This window comes from Lissotriton helveticus, chromosome 1_1, assembly GCF_964261635.1.
Source record: "Lissotriton helveticus chromosome 1_1, aLisHel1.1, whole genome shotgun sequence".
NCBI lineage: Eukaryota > Metazoa > Chordata > Amphibia > Caudata > Salamandridae > Lissotriton > Lissotriton helveticus.
Genome location: NC_136057.1, coordinates 306,651,551 through 306,675,324, shown reverse-complemented (window position 1 = coordinate 306,675,324; position 23,774 = coordinate 306,651,551). Strand labels below are relative to the sequence as shown.

Here is a 23,774-nt window from a genome sequence, read left to right as displayed (position 1 = left end):
GTGCTTGGAGTACGGCACATTTCTCTAGGAAATTGTCAGCCAGGCTTTTGCCTTCACTTGATAATTCATATCCTAAGAACAGGACTGTTAGATGGGCAATTCTAGATTATTTTTTTTTTTTCACAACCGTGTTTATTAGAAGTTCAAGCAGATCAAATGTACAGTCCCCCAAAATCAGGAGAACACGTCAGTGGGCAATATACAATAGAATATACATACAGCCCAAACTTTTAACTAGCTCCCACCCGCCCCATTATCCCCCGTAACTGTAACATTCCCCACTACCCACCCCTTATCCCGCCCTAACCCGATGCACGTGATCACAATCAGCTGCAGTACACATAAGGAAACACAACTAAGTGTCTTGGAGCTATCCAGGCCCCGAGGTCTCAATCAGTGGATAGACTATCATCTGTTTCAGTGGGGGGCTCCAATGTCAGGTCTCTGTAGTCCGCCCACCGCTTCCAGATCTTATAATGTTTCCGAGGGCAGCCCCTGGCCTCAAACACTGGCAATTCCAGCCCCATGAGAAAATTTAAGCCCGCCCTCCAGGCGCTAAGTGGGGGAGCGCGGTCACTCTTCCAGGCCCTCGCCAGATCCCTCTTGGCCACAACGAGGCCCAGCAGAAGGAGATGGCGCTCATATATGTTACCACCCACTTGATCTAGGATATGAAGAAGACCCAATCTAGGTGTACGAGGAAGATCCCATCCCAGCACCTCCGACAGGCAGTCCCACACACCACTCCAGAACCGGACCAGGCCCACACACGACCACACAGTATGCACCAATGTGCCTCTCTCGGCCCCGCAGCGCAGGCAGTCTGGGGAAGCAATAAGGCCCGCCCTCCACAGTCTCTCTCTGGTGTAATAGGCCCGATGCAGGTATTTATATTGTATGAATCGCAATCTCACTGCTATAGCCGCTCCTCGGGGGGACTCTAGCGCCTCCCGCCAGTCATCCTCATCTAACGGACCAACATCCACCTCCCAGGAGGCCTTCAACGACACAAGGGAAGAGGAGCAGTGAGTGACCAGTGTTTGGTAGATTTTTGAGACTTTTTTATCCCCCAGTTCTCCCATGAAGAGCTTAGCTTCCACGGGGCTAAAGTCCGGAAGCTGGTCCAGCTCCACCAGACTCGGCGCCAGAGCATGACGAAGCTGTAGATATTTAAAAAACTGGGTCTTGGGCATGTCAAACTCAGTGCTGAGTGCTTGAAAGGATTTAAGGGTAGTCCCGGTAAGGACATGACCAAGCGACGAGATCCCTATGGAGTCCCAGCCACTAAACCCCTGTAGTGAGGCCAGCGCAGGGAGCTGTCCGTTATTCCACAGTGGAGTTTCAGCCGTCAGCCGTCCCCACCATCCCATGCGACGCAGTACCTGTCTCCAAATCAGGAAGACTACTTGAGACACTTGTGGCAGAGTCTTCCGCCGCCCTGCCGAATACAAGAGTGTATGGAGCGTGGCATCTCCCATCAGAAAATGTTCCAGGGCATATGCCGGATCGTCACGTCCACCGTACCACCACTCATTTAAAACCAACAAATGAAAGGCCTGGTAGTATGACAAGATGTCTGATGTTGCGAGACCTCCACAGTACGTGGACAAAAAGCAAGTCCGCAGTGCTACCCTAGAAGCACCCCCAGCCCATAAAAAGCGGCCCAGCAAGGAATTCACACGACGGAACCACTGCGGGTCCCCTCTGTGTGGATGATTTTGTAGCTGGTACAGTAGTCTAGGGAGGGCCACCATCTTAAATATAGCAGATCTGCAATAGATATTAAGAGGCATGCGCGACCACGTTTTGACGTCGGATTGAACCCTGTCCCACACCGGTTGTATGTTACGCTCCCACGCAATTGCAGCAGACTCTGATAGGAAGACTCCCAGATATTTCAGTCCACCAATCGCTACCTGCAGATCCGATGCCCAAGGAGACACCTCGGGCCGGCCCCCCAGCACCCAAAGAGTCGATTTGCGCGGGTTGAGGTAGAGTCCCGAGACGTCACCCAAAATGCGCAGTATCTCCAAAATTCGCGGGCCCGAACGATCAAGGTCTGTCAAAAAGAAAAGGACGTCATCCGCATATAGCGCGATCCTGTCTGCGAGGCCCGCACTCCATACAAAGCCACGAAGCTGCGCGTCAATGCGCACCCACGCAGCCAGTGGCTCCATGACCAGCGCAAAGAGATACGGGGACAGAGGGCATCCCTGCCGGGTCCCCCTAGCAACCGGAAATCTCTCCGAGATGGCCCCCGAAATACGTACCGAGGTGGTGATGTCAGTGTACAGCAGTTTGACGTATGAGACAAAAACTGGACCCAAATTGAGGCGCGGTAATAGAGCAAAAAGGTAAGCCCAGCTGACAGAATCAAACGCTCTGTCGATGTCAGCCAGTAGGAGCGCCGCCCGCTCCTCAGTCTCCCTCATCGCCCCCACCGCTACCTGTGCCCGTCTGATGTTGTGCCTTGTCGCTCTGCCCGGCATAAAGCCCGCCTGATCCGGGTGGACTAGATCTGCTATGTATGGGAGGAGACGATTCGCCAACGCCTTAGCCAATAATTTGGCTTCAAAATTAATGAGAGATATTGGGCGATATGAATCGTGCCTGTCAGGGGGCCTGCCCGGTTTCTGGAACACCACAATCTCAGCCTGACGCCAGTCCACCGGCAAACTACCCCTCTCCCGCGCTGCTTCCAAAGCCTGTCGATAGTGCGGTCCCAGCTGCAAATGAATTTTTTTGTAAAATTCACTGGGAAAGCCACTCGGTCCGGGCGCCTTACCAGTGTTGAGTTGTCCCAGCGCGTCGCCCAGTTCCTCCGCCGACAGGGGAAGGTCTAGAGCCGTCCTGGCTTCATCCGATATCGCTCTGGGGGGGAGGTCAGCTATAAATTTGTCGATTGCCTCCGGTGGGAAACTATCTCGTGGGGCGTATTGTACCTTATAGTAGTCGGCAAAGCTCGCCGCAAGGGCAGCAGGGTCCGTCATGGCAATCCCCTCTCCGTCCGTGAGGCCCGGCAGAGAGATCGGCTGCAGAGTTTGCTGACACAACCGGTGGAGCATTGTGCAGGACTTGTCGCCCCATTGGTACACCCTGCTCCACGTGGCCAGCCAGGCTTGTCGAGCCTCGTCCAGTAGGACCGAGGCATATGATTGCTGCGCCTGTAGGAGCAGTCTGAGCGCCACATCGCCATTATCCCCTCTACACCGCTCCTCTAATGCTCTCACCTTGGCCGCAGCTGCCACTGTGGCCTCCTGGCGCTTCCGACGGGCGGTAGCACACCAGGCGATGTCTACGCCCCGCAATGTGGGTTTCATGGCTTCCCAGACCGTCACACTATCCACGCCCTCGGTCAAGTTCTCCTGCCAATATTGGGCTATCGCTCCGCGCATGTGTGTCGTATAATCTGTCTGTTGGAGATGCCACGATGACATCCGCCAACGGAACGGCTGGTGCGGTTTACGCAGTTCAATCTGTGCCGCGACCGGGGAGTGGTCCGACAGTCCTCGAGGTTGGATCACGGCCTGCTTCACCCTATCGAGGAAGGCCCCAGGTACAAACACACAGTCCAACCTGGAGAAGGAGCCATGCACTGCTGACACATACGTGTATTCACGCGTCCTGACATGTAAATGCCTCCAAACGTCCACCCAACCCAACCCATCGATCATTGCTTTCAGACGTGTAGGGGTAGGTGCTACTGCGGCCACTTGCATTCTCTGTCTGTCCAGACCCACATCCACCACGTCATTCCAGTCGCCCCCTATCACAGCCAGGCAGTCCGGAATTTCGGCCCACAATTCAAACAGGCGCTCCGCCAGGGACCACTGCAGGGGTGGGGGAGCATATACACTGCCGAACACTACAGGTTCTACACCAATCATGCCCTTGACAAACACATACCGACCCTGGGGATCGAGCCAATGGCGTTCGTGAGTATAAGACAGTCGTCGATGAATGAGGATAGCTACCCCTCTCGACCCCCTGGTAAAGCCTGCGTGGAACACCTGGGTATAGCCAAATCGTTGCAAACTCAGTATCTTCGTTCCCAACATATGCGTCTCCTGTAATAACATGACATCCGCTGAGTCCCTCTTACCCCAGCGCAGCACTGCTCCCTGTTTAATTTTGTCCAGCATTCCCCTGACGTTCCAACTGAGAATTCTCATGGAGCCACTAACAGGCGCCTTCTCTGGGGAATCACCCATAGTCTCGGTGGGAGAGCATCTGAAAACCCCCGGACCTAGCCCAAGCACCTTGTATTACAGAAATCACAGCAGCAAAAATCACGTGCATCCCTGCCCAACCACCCCGTACCCCCCCCACCCTGTCCACCAACACAACTCCCCCAACTACCAAACCTCCGCCTATCCCCCCTCCCCCACCCCTATACCTCATGGAACACTGAAGTACCTGTCGCGGCATAAAGAGCTTCAGGCCCAAAACAGAGCGCCCAAAGCCACCCATGCCAATGGATCCCCCTACTCTCCCCAACTAACAGTACCTCCCCTTAGGCCCCCCCCTCGAACGTGAGAGGATTAGGCCGCCCATGGGTCAGTACCCCGAGCCCCATTAATCACATGTGACCCACCGCTTAAGTGCAGCGGGACAGTACTACAACAAATACTACGCCCTTCCTGCGTCCAGCCATGGCCTAGATCTCACCACACCATGCGCCAGCCCATCAATCAGGAATTCTACCCCCAAGGCCACCAGCAGAGTCTAGTGACGAAATGTCGCTCAGGAGGCAGGAATGGGACTCCACGGCCCTCAGGTCCCAGTCCCAGACTGAGCAGTGTCCGACTGCGCACCATCCAGCCGGCCACCCCCGGATTGGGAGCGTCGCCGTGACCGAGACTTCCTGGGTCTCCTGTTCCTGTTGGAAGATTTGCCTCTCTCTTGCGACGACCCACGCGATGCTCCGGGGTTAAGGCCCGGCTGGGCATTCGGTCGGATCCTGACTGTCTCGTCTGTCCAGCTAAACACCGCCTCCGGGGTGTCGAAAAAGTGGGTCTTGGATTGAAACACAACTCTTAGACGAGCCGGGTACAACAGTGAATATTGTATTTTCAGTCCACGTAATTTGGCTTTCGCATCTTGGAAGGATCGGCGCTGCTGCTGCACCAGCTTGGTATAATCTGGGAAAATCATAATCCTGTGGCCCTCGAACAACAAGTCCTCCTTGGCTCTCGCTTCTCGAAGTATAACGTCCCTGTCATGAAAGTTGAGAATTTTAGCGATGACTGGACGTGGTCGCTCTCCTGCCGGCGGTTTCTGCGCTAGGGCCCTATGGGCGCGCTCCACTACAAAGCAGCGCGACAGGACGTCTGGGGGAAGCCAACTCTCCAACCAGTGTGTCAAGAACGCATCCATGGATCCCTTCTCACAATCCTCTGGAAAGCCCACGAAGCGCAGATTATTTGTTCGCGCCCGCCCTTCCGCGTCCTCGACACGGAGCGCCAGCCCCTTTTGGATCCTGGCCATGTCCTCCACCTTTTTCTTGAGGGCCACCACATCATCTTCCACCCCTGTAATCCGAGTTTCAGTTTCTGTGATGCGGGCCACAGCATTGCGGAGATCTTGACGCAGCAGCATGACATCGGCTCCAACCGCACCTATTTTGGCATCACGCATGTCTCTGGATTGCGTAATGGCGGCCATCAGGGCCGCATTATCAGGACCTGTGCCCTGGCTACCTCCGGAGGCCCCGGATCCTCCACTGGGTCCCGTGAATTTATCGATCGGCCCTTGTTTGGTGGAACCAGTGCCGCCCCCACCTCTCGTCATGTTTAGGGGCAATGAAGAGGGCCTCCCAGCCCTTGCGGTGGGTCCCACGCCGACAGCAATCCAACAGCAGCGTCCACTCGGGGGGCCCAGGAGACTCCGTCAGGGCTTGAGCGCCGTCCCCAGTGGGCACCCCCAGATCACGGGCACCGCAGCCAAGCCCCGGGTGGCAAGCCCCGGTGGGAGCGCAAAGCAGGACAGTCTCTTCACTTGCACAGGGCCTCCAAGGTCTCGGTCCGGACCTCACCCAGGATCCACGAGCCAGCGCACATACAGTATAGTCTCAAGACACTGGGGCGTCCAGCCCCGCCGTCCTCCTGGCCACCCCACACCCCACTCGTGTCTCACAGCAGCAGATGAGGCAGGGCAGGCACTTGGGTCCTCAAACTGAATAGCCCAGATCACCACTCGGGCCACATGTCTCTTCACAGTGCCTTAGAAGCAGGGCCACCAGAGGGGAGGAGGAGGGGGGGGGCACTCACTGTTCGTCGCGGACTATCCGTGGACGACCTCCAGACACCACCCGGGCAGTAGGCACTATATAGCGTCGTCGATTCACCACTCCATCCAGCACTGCAACACCAGTTCTAGCCAGGCAGGCCTCAATCTCACTCCGAAGCCCCCAGTGTCCGAGGCAGGATCTAGCGGGGGACTCCCTCCGTTGCTTCACCGGCCCCAAGCAGTCCCGGAATCCGGCCAAGGGAGGCGCGCCTCAAAACGCACGTTACTGGCAAAACACTAGGCCACCGGCCAGCCGGGCCCCAGCTGCAACCCACCTCCTCGGGCTCCTCCTGTATGTGCCCAGCGGTCTCCACGCACAGTAGGTGCCACACCAACACCAGGAGTGAGCCTCAGCGACCCCCGGTCAACTTGACTCGGACCGGCCCGGGGTCGCGAAACTCGAGGCCCCGGCCGCCCGGGGTCCGCACAGGCCGCGGCGCCTCCACGCCGTCACCGGATCACCTCGGTACAACCTCCGACTCCACAGGTGTTCCCAGTGGGTCCCGCTAGCTCCGGCACCGCAGTCTCCGGGCGGGGAGTCCTCCGACCGGCCCGACCACTGGCCGTCGGTCCCCCGTCCCGAAAATCGAGGCCCCGGCTCCGCCTGTGGACAACAGGCCGCACTGCGCCGCCAACAATCACGGGTCACTGGAGCGGCCGATGGAACGGGGCGGCACACCGGAGAGGTCTGGGTGCCACCCGGAACACACCCAGCACAGGTAGGGCAGTTTACGGGCTCGGGGGCCAGGATAATGAGCGGATAAAGTGCGGGCCGGCGGGAGCTCCTCCAAGCTGCGACCGCCATCTTCGCCCTCCAAGCCACGCCCCCAATTCTAGATTTTTTAAAGTTGAATTTGTAACCCTCTGCTGCGAACCCAAGTATTATGGTGTTCACTCTCTTCAAGTGAGTATCCAAGTCATCGTCTGTTAGGTATATGTCGTCGACATACGATAATGCTTCGTCATCATATGTTTGTAGTAACTCTGTTACTCTCGCTGAGAATAATCCTGGGCTGTTCTTGTACCCCTGGGGTAACCGACAGAATTCTTTTTGAGCGCCATTTATTGAGAACGCTGATAAGTATCTGCTCTCTGGTGCTATATTTTGACAAAAGAATCCATTAGAGATGTCTAATGTTGTTTTATATTTTTTGCGCACTATGTTATTCATTAGTGCAGCACTATGCGAGTTTTGTACTGCAAAAGTTTTGCAACATGAGTTAAGGTGTCTGTAATCCAAAACTAGACGATATGAATTGTCTGGTTTGGAGACAGGAAACAAAGGGTTGTTCATTTGTGAGGTGCAAGTTTCAATCACCCCCTGGTATTCTAGTTGATCTAGAATTTCTTTTACCTGTTTTTTAGCTTCTTGCTTGATTGGATACTGCCTTTGTGCAGTAGGTTGTGATTTTAACTGGATTTTGTGAGGAGGAGAGTCCTCATCCCATCCTACATGATTTTTATATAAAGCAGGAGCCTGAGCTACTGCTCACTTTCTTGCAAGTGTATATTTTTTATGAATTGGAATATGATTTGAGAAGGCAGGCATAATTATTTCTTCGCAATGTGGGCACTCCCTGACGAACTCTGGTGGCCAATCTTTTTCAGCTAGAAGGATGTCATAGCCCTTGGAGAGATTATCCCAAAAAAGGCCCCTTATTTTCCTAGTCTTATCCCCTTCTATACGTAAAGTTATTTCATATATTTTGTGAGGTTTGCTAACTCTGGTGTCTGCAGTTTCCACCTGAATGTATTCATTCGTGTCCACTGTCTCCAGATGATTCATAAGGACTTTGCGTGCTATGCTCACTTCTGCTGCGCTGTCTAGCATTGTCTGAGCCCACTCTCCGTTTTTCAGCTGTGTCCTCAGTATTCTCGGCATTGTTGAATACTTTAATACTGGCTACCTTCTTTTTTGGAAACTGTAATTTTTTATTTGGATGAGCAGGTTCCTTGTCTTTGGACTTGACGTGCCCTTCCCTGGGTTCCGATCGTCCTCTTCTTTCCGATTTCTGCGAGGAAGTCTGAAAAGATTGAGAGGGACGTGTATCAAAATCTTGATATCTATCCGGTTTCTTTATGTTATCCCTATTTCTAAGGTTGTATTTTTTCACAGAGGGCTCCCTTTGGGGAGACTTGGGTCCTTGGTCCGGAGATCTTTCTCTCCGCCGAGGAGACCTTCCTCTGGACTGGAATCTCTTTTCTTTTGGATTGGATTGTTTGTTTCCATCCCAGTTCTTCTTTTGACTGTTTAGATTATTTTTAATAAATATTTTTTCAGGACTTTCAATTAGTTGGGGCTTTACTGGTATTCCACCCAAACTATCTCTACCTAGTTCTTCATAGGATTTTTCTATAATTCTGGCAATTTCAGCTGGTTGGTCTGCTATATCTGTCTCTTTTAACCTCTGGCGGATCGCCACATTCGCTGCTTCTCCTTTTATGTTGGCTAGTAATATTGCCGAGACCTGCTTGAAGTCTTTTAGTAATTTCATACCAAGAGTTAAAGCGGGTTCTGGACCGTATTCGTCTTGAATTTGTTTTAGCACATCTGGTATTACTGACATGGATGGAACTCCATATGTTTTTGTGTAAATGGAAGCAAAGACTGTACCCCAAGTGTCACAGTCCTCCACGTGTGGTGCGATTCCCATTGGAAGACAGATAGTCAGAATCCTGTGTTTATCCACAGGGGTGGTGTCTGGAAACACCGCCTCTATTTGGGTGATTTTTTGTGCTAACCAGAATGGTATTTGTTCCCGTTTAGCTGGTACTTTACCTAGGCAGGACTGTATGTTCTGTGGTGTAATTTTATTTGTGTTCCCCTGATGAGGGGTCAGCTGTGGGATTTTAACTACAGGTTGGATGGTTGAAGTCCGCATTACATATTGGACTAGTTGTCTATATATTTTAATTAATTGTTTTAGTTGTACTAAAACATCTGCTGCAGACATTCTTTCGATGTCTGGATGTGGTGTGTATCCGGCTAGGACCGGCCACGTTGCTCCTGGTCTACCTAGTGGACCGAGCCTGGTGATGTGATTATTATGTTTTAGGGCGCCATTAAACAAGAGCAGATGCTCTTGGAATTTGAGTGGTACTTCCACTTCCTCGAAAGGAGTGTAGGTATCCGGAGGTTCCTCTATTTTATAACAGTGGAACTCCTTTGTTACAGCATTTGCTGCTGGAAAGTTTATCCATGAATAGAATACCTCTGTCTGCCGATATTCGTGTGCCTCAATTACGAATATGACTGTACCACCTCTTGGTGTCAGTCCATTTTCTATAAGTTTTAACGTTATAGATCTTCTTATGTTGACCGGGATGAGTATTATATCCGGGTCTGCTTCTTGCATAGTATTATCAGCTGCTATTACTTCAGCTGCTACTCTAGCTCTCTCTCTTTCATCATCACTGTCTGGCATTTTACTGTCAGGATGGTTATTCTGTTTGTTTGCAGATCAGGTTTCTTATGGAAACAAAGATGAGATGCACAATATTTTGGAACAGTGTATCCTTCAACGTTGATTGAACCAAGAACCATACATAGGAGTTCCCTCCTGCGAGGTTTGGCGGATTTTACCTCTCACCCACTCCAGACGTCTTTGGAGTATTATGGGAAAAAGGGGTCTGAGTGAAAAAGCACGACTGAGTTACTCTAAAGTCTTGCGTTAGTTTTATCGCCTATCCAAACACGTTGGGCGCCATGTAGTGTAGTTCCTATTATCCCAATAGGCTCTGCGCATTGGAATAATACCTCCAATAGTATAGACCTAGACCAGACGTTAACTAGGTCTTCTACTGTCGATATTAGACTTAAAGTTTTGGGTTTGCCAGCTAGCTCAGAGTTCACTAGAAACTTTCTCGAATAGACAAGGAGGAGTTGAACCTCCCTGGATAGACAAGAAGGGATTTAGTTTCTGACAACCATAGAATATGACAACTTTGCTCTCCCCTAATCAAGAGTGTATCTCTAGAGTCGTGTGAAAACAAAAGACAACTTATTTTACTCAGTCAGTACGTGCATTCTTAGTTTCACCAGATTGTAGAGAAAAAGAAGAGACGGGCGTGTTCAATAAAAGATGTTATTTATTGATCATTCTCTTTTCTCGTACAAGAGAAATGAATCGATATTATTGCAATACTTATGGTTAAGTAAAGTGCATACAATAAAAGCAGAAGTATAAAATAATACTGTAAAAACATTTATATGGTTTCTAAGCCATATGGTGGTTTAAAATGGATAAAATAGATACATACATATAAACATTTGACTAATCGTACTCAACTGGTGCTTCTAACCACGCCTACCCCAGTGTACCTGACCTAAGCCTAATACGTGGGCGGGGATAGAAAGTAGCAGTCTAAGTTAAGTTTGTTTTGCCAAGTGACTGATTCAAGAATTCTCTGCAAGGGGTTATTCAGTTCCGTACCTTGAATCTAGGATGATTGAGGGATGGTATCTCTCATCTTTGGTCTCGATATTCCACGCTGCCTGCAAGGGCTGCTCGGAAGCGCCGGAGCTGGATTTCTCGGCAGGAGAAAGGCAGCGTCTCGTTCTCAGCGCGTCAGGAAGGCGGGGCAGCTAGTGGGCTTCGCTCTCTGCTGGGCTTCGGCAAGTCTCGCTGCTCCGGTCTCGTCACCACCGCGTGTGTTTGCTTAAGGCAATATCGGTAATATTTATACCTGTAAGGTGCCGAGATTGACGTAAGGATGGACATAGATACGTCAATAAGGATGTCATACGAGCTGGTCGTTAGCGCATTCTTTTACTGAAGTTCTCGGTGAAATCAAAACAATGGCCGCAGGGTTTTTCCCAGGTTGTCATAGGTTTGATTTGTTTTGAGAACTCCGTATGCCTTATCAGGGGCTGGAGGAATATTGCTTGCCTAATTAGATGGCAAGCGTTATGACCTAATCAGATAACGCGCTCCTGTGCCGTGGTCTGGCGTAATCAGATAACGGTTTCTGCATCATGGGATGGCTGCTAGTTAACTCGTTAACCAGAATAGGGTCAGGAATAGGGGGATCGATACAGAACCTATAGGAATACATCACACAGTCAAGACTGGATCAGGCCCTGTACAGCTACCTGCTTGGCCTCCATAGGTAGAAGAGGAAGAACTTTTCTTAACATCCTAAGGAGACCAAAGCAGGTTGCCGAAAGTTTAGTGGCCTGGGTGTTAAAGGACAGATCTCTATCCAGCCAAACCCCCAAGCTTTTTATGTTATCCTTGGGTGCTGGGGGAGTACCTAGGCATAGGGGCCAAAGGGAGTCAAAATGCGTAGGGGTTGTTGGGCCCAAGAGCATCAGCTCCGTTTTATCCCGTTAAGTTTAAGGGAGGATGTCGTCATCCAGCCCTTTACTTCCTCCAGGCATTGCATTAGCCCCGATGGCGAAGATTGGCCATTCTCCTGCGCTAAGGAGACCACTAGCTGCGTGTCGTCCGCGTATGAAATGATTTTAATACCAAACGGACGGACGACCTCAGCCAGTGGTCTCATGTAAATATTAAATAGCGCAGGGCTTAGGGATGAGCCCTGAGGGACCCGCAAGTCAGTGGTCTACTCTCAGAGACCATGTCTCCCTCAAAGATCTGAAAAGACCTATTACTCAGAAATTATTTGAGCCAACGCAGAGCCCTGCTTAATATCCCAACATCCGCAAGACGGCCCAGCAAGATGTCGTGGCTGACCGTGTCGAATGCTGCACTCAGATCAAGGAGGACCACTGCCACTGATCCCCCCTGATCCCTCCCACTGAGCCTACGACAGACCCAAGACCTTCTGACCTTCAGGAGGATACTAAAGACCTGGCTGTTCGATCAGTAGCGGCCCCCACCTCCTCCCCCCAGCACCTTGAAACCCTTGCAGGTATGTAGTGCGCTTAACAAATGACTGATTGATTGATTGATTCTACTGCTTTGCCTTAATGCATACCTTCGACCACAGATGTAATTCTAAGTCAGGAACGGAGGCTTCGGATTAGGCTGTTCTTTCTCTACTTTATTCATTCCAGCAGCCATCCTTAACAAAGAACACAATCAAGCTACATTTCCCATGATGCCCAGGGAAAATAGAGAGACACAAAGACCAACAATAGCATAGTCCAATCCTGAGCCATGATCACGGTTGACCTTTCCTAGAGGACGCTCTACCCTCCTCTTTCTTCGCTGCTCCAACAGCAACAAGTTAAGTCATTAACTTCTCTGAGTAAAATGTTGGTTTTTATAATGCGTAATGTTTTGTTAATTACATGCTGCGCCTAAGCGCGAGTATTTAGGACAAGCGGTTACCTTTGGCTCCGTTCCCTGCTTCGCGTGGCACCTGGAGTGTCTCTCGCTCCTGATGCAGCCGCTTGCATTCCGGCAGGCTCTCAACGTGGTGCGGCCTCCCGCTGCTAGGGGACCACGTCTGTTTAATTGTTAATGCCTTAGCACGTCGTTACCCACTGTGGCTGGTGAGCCTTATTTCTGCTCAGTGATTGTGGTAACTGACGTGGAGAGACTTGCTATGGCGCATTTTTTGTCAAAGGTATTTGTTTTTTCTACATGCACGCGGGGGAAGATCATTTGTAGCACTCATCAGCTGTTAAAGCAGAGCCCCTGCCTGGAGTTTGAAACCTGTTTCTCGGGTAAGGCAAATTCTAACTTTCAAGGGATCAGCCCAGGCAGATCACCACCCTCAATAACAGTAGGGAGTAAAAGTCCCACATTACATGAGATACACCCAAAGGTTCTCCAAATCTGCAGGGAAATTCCCTATATTAACCCCTTTGATTTGACTGCAGTCCTCATCCTTACGCATTATGGAAGACTTTGATGACCAATACTATGAGGAGGAAGAAGAGGAAGTTACATACCTGCCCATTGACTATAATTTTGGTACGGTTATGGAATCCTAAATCCTCAAGGCGGTTTCAATGGTGGAGGCGCCCTTGGAGAAGAAAATCACACAACTCCAGGCTCAATGCCTAAAACCCCTTGATTTGAGGGAAGACCAGTCAGGGGCAGCCCTCCATCTCCACCCTAGACCCCAAAAGAAAGCGCGCTAAGGATGCGGGAGTGGATATTGATGCATTTGCGCATCTAAAGAGGCTTTCATGGATGCCCAACCCCCCTCCAACTCCTACTCGCCCCTTAGATGATCTGGCAGGACCCTCTAGTTTCCCAGTTACTCTGCCTGCGGCGGACCCAGACGAGTTCCCCCAGAACTCTGATGGCGATGGTGACTTGGGCAGGCCATGGCACCCGGCGAAGTCAGACCAGCCCTCAGAGCCAGACACGTGCAGTGATATGCTAAACCCTGATTACCTACTTTAACCTCGGTCAGTGGAATGGGTTCCGGCCCCAAAAGTGGCAGCGTTCATGGCATCCAGGCTTTATAAACCCCTCGATAAGGAGATTAGAAGTTGCCTAAGGGCAGAATGTCCGAGACTGACCCTAGATGGGAAGGTGGCCCTCACTCCTGAGGTGGATCCTAAGATGGCCACTTCCTGGCCAAATTTTATTAGGGACCCTAACAAGGGCACAGATCGTTCCTGGAGGGTGTGCCAGGATAAACACCTGGACACGGCAGGCCCCTCAGCAAAAATGTTAGATATGGCGGAAGATGCCAAATCCTTAGGTACGGTTATCTCCCCTGAGACTCTGTCCAATTGGGCCCAAAGGAATGGTCGTTTTCCTGGGAAATGCTAATGCAGCAATTTCCACGGAACGCTGCAGATCCTTCGTGATTAAAATTGACCCTAAGCTAGGGGAATTGGCCACCTCTGAGGCTGGGCCGGTGGCGCAAGGCAACTTCTTTTAGGATCCCTTGTCAGCGAGTTGGGGAAATTTGTTAATACATTCAATTCCCTTGACAAGGCCCAAACCTCTATAAAACGTATCTTCACCCCGCGTGTTTTTGGAACAGCCGGTCGTGGCAGGGGGCGATCGACCGGCAGTCCCTACAACCAAGCCTTCAAGTCTGCAGAACCCTGTAGAGGACAATGGCAGTACCCCAACAAGTTTGGGAACTTCTACACGACCAGCTCACATCCACGCCGCAGAGGCGGTAGAGGAAAAGGAAACGGAGCCTACAACAACCAATAAGGTGAGAGTTCAGAGATCGGAAGATGTGGTGATAGAGGGCAGTCTGCAATGTTTTTTCCACAGATGCCTGGTTGTTGCAGACAATGCAAGGCTTCCAGATAGAGATTTTCTAATATCCTGCCCAGTTAGCTCGCCCAAGACCACTCTCCTTTTCGAGGGAACAGAGGAATCTGATAAACAGGGAAGCCTCCGACCTCTTGCAAAAAAGGGCCCTTGTAACCTCGACCCTTCACTCTCGGTGTTTCCTCAGCAACATCGTTTTAGTGGAGAAGTAAGATGGGGGCTATCGGCCCATAATAAATATCAAGGAATTCAACGAGTGGCTCGTTTATCACCACTTAAAAATGGAAGGCATCCATGTCCTCAGAGACATTTTACAAAGCCAGGATTGGAAGGTCTGCCTGGACCTCAGGATGCATATCTTACGAACCCGATCTTTCCCCCTCACAGGCGTTTTCTTCAGTTTCAATGCAATTCACAGATATTCGAATTTAGGTAACCTTCCTTTCGGTCTATCCTCTGCTCCGCGGTGTTTCACCAAGGTGATGAAACCGGTGGTGGAGCGCCTCAGATCGGAAGGAGACCGGCTGATTGTTTATCTGGACGATATCCTTATAATGAATCAGTGTACTTAATGATTGATAGCCCAACTACAGCAAGCAGTAAGTCTGTTAGAGTACCTAGGGTTTGTGATTAATAAATCTAAGTCAGATCTCAATCCCTCTCAGAAGTTGCAATTCTTGGGTTTCTTGGTGGACTCGGTCGAGCCGACTCTAAGCCTTCCTTCTCACAAACTGGCCAAAATCAGACCCGAACTGAGACGAACTCTAGCCAAACCCATGATATCTCTTCGCCAACTTGCCAGAGTGGTGGGCCTCCTACCGCCTTCCATTAATGCCATATTTCCAGGCCCCCCTGAATTACAGGGCCCTTCAGTGTCTCAAAAGCTCTCACCTTCGCATGGGCCTGATTACTCCCAGTTTGTCTCCCTCTCGGAAGAGGCCAAAACAGAACTGCGATGGTGGATCTCCCACATAGAGGCATGGAACGGTCGGGTGATTTTCGGATCACAACCTGACCTAGTGATAGAGTCCAACGTACGTAGTTCAGGCTGGGGTGCCCAGTGTGGGGCTATTTCAACCAGAGGAAAATGGTCCTCCGCGGAACAAGACCTTCACATAAATTGTCTGGAGCTGATGGTGGGTTCCTTTGTGGTGAAATTATGGACCTAGGACAAGGCCCAATGTTGTGTCCTTATCAAAATGAAAAATGTGGCAGCAATGCGTTACATCAATGACTTAGGGGGGACGAGATCCAGAGACTTATCGGATCTGGCACATGACCTCTGGATATACTGCCTATCCAACCAGATTTCACTTTCGGTGGAACACCTTCCAGGAATGTGCAATCAGGTTGTGGATTGGTGCTCCTGCCACTGGAAGGATACCAGCCTATGGAAGCTACATCCAAGGGTATTCCGTGAACTTCAATCACTATGGGGCCCCTTCTCTATAGACCTCTTTGCCTCCCGGTTGGATACCCAGTTGCAGAGGTGTTACAGCTGGCGCCCGGAACTGTAAGCCTTGGCGGAGGATGCGTTCCTGCACGACTGGAGTGCGGAACAGGGTTACGCCTTAAACCCCTTCGCGATGATAATGAGGGTGTCCACCCAGGTGAGGAGACAACAGGCGGATCTGGTGGTGATCACCCCAATTTGGAGGTCGCAAGCTTAGTTTCCAGTTCTGATGGACCTCAGCGATCCACAAGGAAATCCCCATCACCTCCTCCTCTCAGGCGGCCTTCAACTGATGGCCTGGCAGGTTACAGGCAACGTTAGAAGACACTGCCTTGCTACTCGCAAAGTCTTGTGCAGAGAGCACTAACAAGAGATACCGCTCCCACTTGGTCTAGATCGGGCGAAAGAGGGCCTAGCCTACAGGTCAATCAACACCTTCAGATCAGCTATATCGGGGGTCATATGCCAGTGAACGGTCACCTAATTGAGGAACACCTGCTAGTGTGCAAACTATTGGGAGGTATCAGGCTCTCCACACACACCCAGAACCTCAGTACTCTACCCGTTGGAATGTCAACAAGGGTTTAAATCTTTTTCGATCATGGCCAACGAATAAGTATCTCTCCAGGAAGCAGATGTCGGTGAAACTGGCGACCCTTCTTTGTTTAATATCCAGTCGCAGGGTTTCAGATGTGCAGGCTTTGGACCTCACGGCCGGGCATTCAATCTGGATGGAGTTGCATTTCATATCACCAAAAGAACCAAATACTATTCAAGGTCTGTGTCTTATCCCGCTTTTCCAGGTATCTCAAAATTTTGCGTGGTCAGAGCACTAAACGCCTTTGAAGTGGCGACAGTCGTTAAACGTCCTCAGGGCGTAAGGCAATTGTTTATAGCTCTTACTAAACCACACAGGCGGTTTCCTCCCCTACGATTGCAAGATGGGATCGCTGGGTTATGCAGGAAGCAGGGATAGATACCTCTAATTTTGTGGCTAATTCTGTCCGGGGTGCAATGGCATCAAAAGCTTTTTCTTTGGGGGCGCGGTTGGAAGATATCCTTAATGACGCAGAATGGACCTCAGACTCCACCTTCAAGAGATTCTATTTCAAGCCAGTGTCATCACTGGCGTCTCTGGTGGTGGATACGCTTTAAACTAACATAACCCGAAGCCTCCAGTCCTGACATAGAATGAAAGATCTCCTAACTATCGTGAATGAAAGTTTCAATTCTATTAAGGACGCAGAGGTGAGGATTAGCCCACTTGGTTGAGGATCCCTCCCAGAACACCTCTGAATGCATGGTGAGTAACTACTTTACGATTTTTTCTGACTGTTTGTGAAACATGATTCCTTTCTTAGTCTGTGCTGGTTGTGAAAATCACTGTTGCTGAAAATGTTTATGTTGTTCCATACTCAGGAATCACACCTATTCCTTATTTGACCTAGGAAGGGACACCAATAAACCAGAGTAACTCGAAGACTTGCAGGCTGCGGTCGCATGAAGAAAGAGGAGAGTAGAGCGTCCTCAAGGGAAGCTCATCAATGAGCCTGGCTCAGGATTGGACAATGTTATTGTTGGACTTTGTCTCTCTCCATTTTCCCTGGGCATTATGGGAAATGAAGTTTGAGTATGCTCTTTGATGGCTTCTGGAATGAATAAAGTGGAGAAAGAATAGTCTAATCCTCGCCTCCGCATCCTTAATAGAATTGAAACTTTCCTTTACGATAGTTAGGACACTTTTCATTAAATTTTACTTATTGCCACAGAGAGTTTTCCTATTACAAACTTGTGGAAATTGCTTCTCACAGAGTGTAGACCCTCATACACACTCGGTTGTCTGTTGGCCACATTTTACTCTTAAGGGATTCGCACCCTTATGCTATAGGCCACATTCTATGGTGCACGCACACATTATTTTTGGATTATTTATTAGATATTTTCTCCAGCTTGACTAATGGAAAGCGCATATCTCTGGGAATAATAAACCATGGCACACGAGTGTCTAAATCAGCAATTAGCTCCCACGGTTAAGACCATACCTTCCCTGGTAAAGCGGTCTTTAATATTTTTTTTCCCTTTTTCTGCTGCCCCTTGGTTACCCATTTGCCTTGCTTTTCTCACAGCCTCCTGTTCAAGGAATTGCCCTGATATGATGAGATATCCTCAAAGTCTCATCGTGGACCTCTTTCCTCTTCACTGGTGATCAGTGGTACTGGCCCAGCCTTTGACGATTACGCTCCAAATAATTCCACCAATGTGAGTGTATCGGCTCTGTTTCTTGTCTGGCCCAATGGCTGTTGGTGGTTGGAAGAATTTATTAATGTCTCTGAACCCTGATAAGAGTAGCTTACTCAGCCCCACCCTGTTTTTCTCTATTTCAGGTCGCTTGGATTTCCTTGTTATGTTATGTTATGTTATGTTATGTTATTTATTTATTTCTATAGCGCACGGCTACTCAAAAAGAGTGTCCCGGCGCTTTAATGGAGAAAGAGACAATACTGCAACATAAGAAACATAACACCAAAATAAAATAACTAACAGAAGAATGGGCCAGAGAATCGCGGAAAGACCGGCTACTGAGTGAACAGCCAAGTTTTGAGGCCCTTCCTAAAAGCCAGTAGACTGGTCGCTCCCCGTAGGGCCAGTGGTAGAGAGTTCCACAGCTGAGATGCCAGCCGTCCGAAAGAGCGGCCTCCGAGGCGCGCTTTCTTTACCCGGGGGACAACCGCAAGGTGCAAGGCTTCCGACCTTAGAGACCTGGTCGGATGATAAAAGACCAGTCTCTTTTGGAGGTACTTGGCTCCCTCCTTGTGAAGGGCTTTGTAAGCCAAGGTCAGCGCCTTAAAGGCAATCCTCTTGCGGATAGGAAGCCAGTGTAACGTTGCCAGAAAACCCGAGGCCCTGGAGCGCCTGCTAAGGCCGAAGACTGCCCTGGCAGCGGCATTCTGTGCCACTTGCAGCCGCTGCAACAAGTATTCTGGGAGGCCCAGGTAAAGAACGTTGGAATAATCCAACCTGGACCCGATCAGAGCCTGGACAGTCAACGTCCTATGTTCCACGGATAACAGAGGAAGAAACCTCCGCAACATCCTGAGGATGCCAAAGCAAATGCCCGACACCCCCAGGATCTGGGATTTCAGGGTAAGCCTGTTATCCATCTTCACCCCCAGATTCTTAGCAACCTGAGAGGAGCAGGACGGAGGGAACATATCCCGTGGCCACCAGGTCTGCCAGTCTGGTTCTGTGTCGCACCCAAAGAAGAGGACTTCGGACTTGTCGGAATTGCACTTAAGGCTGTTTAGATGGAACCAGTGAAAAACAGCCCCAAGGCAATCCCGAATACTCTCCCCATCAAAGTCACCTCCTCTCTTACAAGAGAAGAGGAGCTGGGTGTCATCCGCATAGGATACGATCTGGGCACCATGCGACTCCACCAACGCCGCCAATGGGGTCATAATGATGTTAAAGAGGGTCGGGCTCAAAATAGAGCCCTGAGGGACCCCGACTCCCAGAGGCGGCATCGCGGCGGAATCCGGCGGGGCCCAGATCGACTGCCGGCGGCCGGCTAGGAAAGAAGAAAACCAGTCGAACACCGTCCCCCGTAGGCCAATCTCGAAAAGTCTGGCGAGAAGACCATCATGGGGAACGGTGTCGAACGCCGCCGACAGATCTAACATCACCAGCATGACTTTGCCCCCAGAGTCCAGAACCCCTTTAATGGTTTCCGAGACCTCCAGGAGCGCTGTCTCAGTACTGAGATGGGGACGAAAGCCCGATTGGGTGGCGTGCAGAATCTCCTTCAGCTACCTTTAGACATGTATCCCAAATATATGTACACTGGTCTAAATTGATTTGTTTAATTTGTTTTCTTAGGGATCATTTTCCTTTTTTCCCCATTAAGCAGTAATCTTCTTGCTTGTGTTCTCTTGTCCTGAAGATGACCTCGAGTTACAAAGGTCGAAATGTCGTCGACTTCTATCAGCCCAATTGGGATTGCTAACAATGCCATGATTTTTTCACTAATTGTTTTTTTTTTTGTTCAAATCTTTTTTTATTGAGCAAAAACAAAAATGATAACGGCCATAAGGCATCAGTAAAGTTACATTCGTATTGGAGTGACGCCGTGGTCAAGCATGGATCAGTGCATATAACACAATACATACATACATTAACGGAAAATAAAGCATAATGAAAACAAGAAGGTAACATCAGTCCGGATCTGTAAATGAGATGAGATGAATGAACAAATAAATGGATAAACAAATAAATAAATGAAAAGGTGAACAATAAAATACGCCATCCTTGCAGTCTTTACGTTTGTGTACGGTTCCGTAGTGCTCTCCATCCAGATCTAGTCAGATAATACTAGGCATACTTTGTCATCCCTGCACATTGTGTCTAAGTCTGGTAAGCCCATATGGGCAGGATATAACCAGTACAATTCGTGCATCGGGCACCCCCACATTTACCAAGTGTTGATCTCATTGGTGGTGAATCATGGTGGATCGAAGGTAAAGGAGGCCTGGTCTAAAGAAGACCATAGTTTTTTGTTGGTAACCTGCCATGGTGATGAGTGAAGAGCGGGATTGTCAGTGCCCCTAATGCAGGATAGCCATTCCCTCCAGGCATTAAAAGAGACCTCAGATGCTGATTTCCAATTGCATAGGACTACCTTGCATGCTAGTGTTAGCAGGAGATCCAGGAGCTGACGGTCATGATCCCCCTTTAGTAGTGGGTCTAAAGCCCCCAGGATAATGTAGATGAATTCCCTTGCAGGGTGTATGTCAAACGTGTGCCCAATGTAGTCAAAGATTTTAGTCCAATATGTTTGGAGCATGGGGCAATTAAATAACATGTGTGGAAGGTCACCAATACCCAAGGAGCAGTTCCAGCAAGTCGGTGTGTCTCGTAGGCCAACCTTAAATAATCGTTGTGGGGTCCAGAAAGCCCTGTTAAGAATCATATATTTGGTCTGTGATAGTATCGGCGAGACCTTATGTGTGAGTGCTGATGCATGTATCCTGACCCAGTCTATGCTTATGCCAGTGTTATTTGGTTCTGATTCCCATTTGGCTTCGTTACGCCTCATCGATTTGTTGGGTGTTGGTGCAAGAAGTTTGTATATTTTTGAGACAACATGTCCAGAGGATTGAAAGTGAGGGAGTATAGATTTTAGCCAAGGCGTCGCTAGTTTGAACGTTCTACTGGATAGGGCCGACTTTAGCTTCAGGAACGAGTAGAAGTCAATCGGTAATAGGGAGTGTCTAGCCTGCAGAGTCGAGAATGGCAGTGGCATGTTATTTTCGTGTAGATCTGCAATCACATTAACACCTTTATCAGACCAGTGGTCCCATATAATGGGCGATCCGCCAATTTTGATTGACGGGTTACGCCACAAAGAAGCAGATGATGAATTATGGATTTGTAGACCAGTTTTGTGAGCGCGATCTAACCGCAAGAGAGCTCTCTTGGTATTAAGTATGATGTATTTAGAATTCATAAGGTGTGAGAGATCCATTGTGAGCACAGCAGAGAGCGGGGCCTTTCCGACAATGGATCTCTCAATGTCAATCCATAAGGGCGTATAAGTAGGGTCTTCAGTAAACCAGGAAGGTCCTTGTCTGCAGAGAAAGGCGGTTTGGTAGTTTCTGAAATTTGGTAGACCTAAGCCCCCTTTAAGCTTTGGCAATTGCAGTTTCTTCATGGCGATTCTCGGTTTCTTCCCTTTCCACAGGAAGTCCGTTAACGACTTCTCAACTTTATGTAGAAAATCCTCCGAGAAGGTCATGGGGAGCATACATGCCATATAGTTTACCAGGGGACTGATCATCATTTTTAATGTTTCCGCCCTACCCCACCATGAGAGGAACTTTGGGGACCAGCCATCCAAGAGTTTTTGTATTTTTTTGTATAGTATCTCCTCATTAATTTTTAGGGTGGTTACCAAATCCCTTTCAAATTCCAAACCTAAGTATTTAAAACTCTTCGGCTGCCAGGTCAGCCCGGATTCGCCCAGGATGTTTTTATCACACAGATTATTTAACGACTTCACCTCAGTTTTATCCTTGTTCAGGGAGTACCCAGATACACTCGAGAATTCTTCGATTGTGGAGAGTAACGCCGGTATAGCCCTTTCAGCTTTTTCACTCATGACCAATACATCATCAGCATAGGCCGTGAGTTTGATTGTACAGCCTGCGAATTGAACTCCTGCATTTTCAGGGTTTTCCCTAATATAGTACAAAAAGGGTTCAATTGCCAGGAGGAATAAGGATGGGGACAATGGGCAGCCCTGCCTAGTGCCTTGTTCTAGACTAAAGGGGGAGGAAAAGGCGCCACCAGCCCGTACTCTAACAGAGGGACAGGCATAGAGGGACATGACCAACCTAGTGAATAGGGGACCCAGGTCGAACTTATGTAGCACAGCATTTAGATAAGTCCAGTCAACTTTGTCGAACGCTTTTTCAGCGTCTAGTGTGATAGCCACGGTGGGCGTGGATAAGAACTTCGCTTTTTCAATAACGTGAGCCAGAATTCTCGTGTTATCGCTCGAAAGCCTGTTCTTCAGGAATCCCGCTTGCGAGGGATGTATTAGGGTCGGCAGGACCTTCTGGATGCGTTTCACTAAAATCGATGCCAGGAGCTTACAATCTAAATTTATCAGTGAGATAGGCCTGTAATTTTTGGGGAGTTTATGATCTTTGCCTTCCTTGGGTATTACAGCAATTACGGCTTCAGCCATAGTTCCCTTAACCTCTCCTGTAGTGCTAATTTCTTGAAAAACTTCTAATAGAGGGGTCGCAAGAATATGGGCAAAAGTCTTATAAAATGGTGCAGTATAGCCATCAGGGCCAGGGGCTTTCCCTTTTTTAAGGCATTTGATCGCGCTAACAACCTCCGACTCAGAGATCGGTTCATTTAAAGCTTCCTTTTCTGCGGTCGTAGGTGTTGGTAGTGTGCAGTTTGAGAGATACTTCTTCATTTTTTCACTGTCAACGTGTACGTTCTTAGCATAGAGTTTCTCATAAAAGTCTTTGAAAATGTTCGCAATCTTAGTGGGATCAGAATTAGGAGTACCATTTCCATCGATTAAGGAAGTAATGGTGTTCTTCTGAATTTTAAATTTAAGATAAGCCGCTAACCCCTTCCCTGCTTTGTTCGAGTCGCAGATTTTAAAACGCTTCTTCCTGTCCAGCCAAATTCCTGCCTTCTCACTGATAAGTTTATTATAGGTGTATTTTTGATTGGACAGTTCATTTAGGACTGCAGGGTTTCTACTCATCAGGTATTTGTGCTGAAGTTTCGAAATGTCCTCTTCTAACTTCAACAAGGCCACAGTGCGGTTTTTATTAACAGCAGAGGATATTTTTATAATAAGTCCCCTTATATTGGATTTCAGTGCCTCCCAACGGATGGTGTCTGAGGTGTCCCCTCTCTTGTTGGACAATAAAAAGTCTCTAATGGCGGTATCAAGGGTTTCTTTGTGTTTCGTGTCATTTAGAATAGTATCATTGAATCGCCACATAGATTGACGGGTAGATGGTTTAAGATTAGATAGTGTAAGGGAGACGCATGAATGGTCAGAGACTAATCTGGGAGCAATGTCCGCGTCCTCAACTCTTGCCACTGCGTTTTTAGATACAAACCGGCAACCAATGCGCGGGCCTGCAGCGGCGTCCAAGTTAATAGTTTACATGAAGGTCCGCCAGCGTTTTTCAGTGGCGCTGTGGACAGTTGCTATTTTCGTGTTCTGTTTGAGACTCGGGGTAGACTACACTATTTCACAGTCCTCACCTGTTAGTGAGGCAACGTCTCACGGGTCCGCCTGCCAATGCGGCCGTGTTTGTCCGTGTATGTTCCTTTTGGCTGACTGC

General features: G+C 49.3%; 2 long non-coding RNA genes across 2 annotated transcripts in view; one reads left to right on the top strand and one right to left on the bottom strand.

Moving 5' to 3' along the window:
• The window catches only part of LOC144799273 (uncharacterized), a 64,992-nt gene that overhangs the window by 30,830 nt on the left and 10,388 nt on the right, over positions 1-23,774 (bottom strand). The window lies entirely within an intron of this gene.
• The window catches only part of LOC144799331 (uncharacterized), a 104,235-nt gene that overhangs the window by 79,661 nt on the left and 800 nt on the right, over positions 1-23,774 (top strand). The window lies entirely within an intron of this gene.